The sequence below is a fragment of the Austrofundulus limnaeus genome, unplaced genomic scaffold (genome assembly GCF_001266775.1).
Source record: "Austrofundulus limnaeus strain Quisiro unplaced genomic scaffold, Austrofundulus_limnaeus-1.0 Scaffold95, whole genome shotgun sequence".
Lineage (NCBI taxonomy): Eukaryota > Metazoa > Chordata > Actinopteri > Cyprinodontiformes > Rivulidae > Austrofundulus > Austrofundulus limnaeus.
Genome location: NW_013952497.1, coordinates 1,311,344 through 1,314,000, shown reverse-complemented (window position 1 = coordinate 1,314,000; position 2,657 = coordinate 1,311,344). Strand labels below are relative to the sequence as shown.

Here is a 2,657-nt window from a genome sequence, read left to right as displayed (position 1 = left end):
TATATATATATATCATCTTGTCTTTTTAATTGTTTGATTTATGGAGTTCAACATCCTGTTTGGAAGGAAAGATCATTGCCTCTCGATTGCAAGTAGCTCTTTAGCACTCTTCACTCATTACTTAAACTGAGGCCCTCGCTAATCTATATGTTGTGATTGGTGAGGATAGATGTCTGGCCACTCACGGTGGAGTTTGTTTGGCTTTGCATTTGAAAGATCTTCAGCAAATGCGGAGATAATTTTCTTTAAAGTTCCTTTTAACACTTGGCAAAAACTCTATATTTGTTCACAGCAAGTTTTGCAGCAAACACAATCTGAGTGCATTGAGACTCATTTTACAACCCCTTTTAGACAAAAAAGTGAACTATTTGTTTTACTTATGCTTTTACTGGTTCTCATCATCATAGAATGCTGCTCTAATCACTTCTAAACAACAAAGTCTCAATGCCTCTGTCATTGTAAGTATTGCAACATTTTTCTAAGTAAATGTTTTATAATCTTCAGGTATGTTTAAACTGTTTTGTAATTAATGTTAAGCAAATCAGAAGTAAGTCAAGTTAAAGAGGAACACTGTTGTTTTGTYAATTATTGCAGCCCTATAGTGATAAATGTATTCACTTGATGGATTCTTAACTATTGAAAATGTTTCACTTCACTTCTATTTGTAGTTTGTGCAATGTTTTATAAAGAACCTCACATGTCATAATGACATTATCCTAAACACATGAAATTTCTTATTTGTTATTATCACAAAATTAATATGATATGATGTGATATGATATGATATGATATGATATGAAATGATATGATATGAAATGATATGATATGAAATGATATGATATGATATGATATGCTATGATATGATATGATATGCTATGATATGATATGATATGATATCATATGATATCATATGATATCATATGATATGATATATGATATGATATGATATGATATGAAATTATATATGATATGATATGATATGATGTGATGTGATGCGATGCGATGCGATGCGATACGATATGATATGATGATATGTTATGATCGGGACAGTGCACAATTAAAACATAAGTTGATGCATTGCACCAGATTTAGCCTAAGACTAGTATGTAGTCCCATCAAACAGTAAAAACAAAACAACATCCAATAGTAAAATAAAAATAAGASAGGGCAAAAAACAGAAAAAATAAAAAATAATATAAAACAAAACATGTAATAATCATTATCTGAAGTTGTAAAATAGAAAATAAAAGTGAATAATTGCATGGAATTAGCACATGTAAGCAGTAAAASAATGAAAGAAAACACAGGTGGATTAACACACAAATGGGAATTTTATGATGCCAGTGCAGACAAATTCATGATCTGCATTTTTATAAAGTTTTATCTACCTGGCCGGTAGTTGAATTTTAGATTTTGGAAGCTAGCAGGTTGAATTCACATGTATATGCACTCAATTTGTTTCTCCACTAATCAGAAGCACAATAAACTACAATGACTTGTTCTTTTCCTGTTTTCATTTTAACTTGACTTGTTTTATTGCTTTGCATTTTATTAATGTCATTTTATTAAATATTTATTTTTATGTGCAACATTCCCCCTGGCTTCCTGTTTATTTTTTTGTTTTGTTTTGTTTTGTTTTGTTTTTTTGTACTTTGTTCTTGCTTACAATAAAGCTTTTTTTTTAAAGAAAAAAATTACATATGATCACTATTTCTTTACTGAACAGACAGATATAGTGTTTTTAATTTTATTATAAACAAAATAACATGCAGGTTTTAGGATGCAGTTTACTTGGGAGCTGTGGCAGGATGTGCTTGTAATTCTGAGTCTATTTAGAATGCAAATTGGGTGTGTGCAATAATTGTATTTAAAAACCAAAAAAAAAAAAAATTGAGCTGCTGATACAATAATTCAACATTTCCCATCTGGCAACACTGCGCTGAATTCACAGAAGGAAACAGGGCTGCATTTACTCCCTGCCTCCTGTCTGCATTTTGTGACATTGATACTATGTCATCTGCAACCCAGAAATACAAAGATATTGTTCACACAAGTGTGATTATTTAACTGCTCATATTTTAATGTTAATCAGCATTAGCTGTGTAATTGCATGTTTAAAATATTTCTTAAACATGCAATTGTCTTGGACTAAAACAACAACAACAACAACAACAACAACAACAACAACAACAACAACAAATGGTTTACATACAGTATCTGCATACCCCTCCAACAATCACCACACACACAGGCTTATGCAATCATTCATGATAAGTAAAAAGGGTGTCGCAATTCCATTTGACCACAGCCCATCTTGTGGTGTTTAAAGTCCTTTCACATTTGAACCAAACATCACTTTTCCCCAAACACAGGAGGAAGCCAAGGTAAGACTACACGCTGTAAATATATTCAGTTATTACAGATATTCTCCACAAAATGTAATCATTCTCTATAGTGAGAAGTATAGCATTTCATGATGATAAGCCTGATTTACAATAAAATGTGGATAATTGTGAGACTACAAGTACTTGAACTTTAATTAAGAATCAGTGTCTGTAAATACTAATGTGTTTGTATTTTACACATATTTTTACACATCTACATGAAACAAACTGCCTACTGTCTGGTAGTAACATTTAGGTAAACAGGAATATAAC

General features: G+C 31.0%; 1 protein-coding gene across 1 annotated transcript in view; it reads left to right on the top strand.

Moving 5' to 3' along the window:
- Positions 1-2,364: 2,364 nt before the first annotated feature.
- si (sucrase-isomaltase) overlaps positions 2,365-2,657 on the top strand; it is a gene marked incomplete in the record, with an annotated part of 76,141 nt that continues 75,848 nt past the window's right edge. The window contains 1 exon segment of the mRNA XM_014012841.1: positions 2,365-2,384.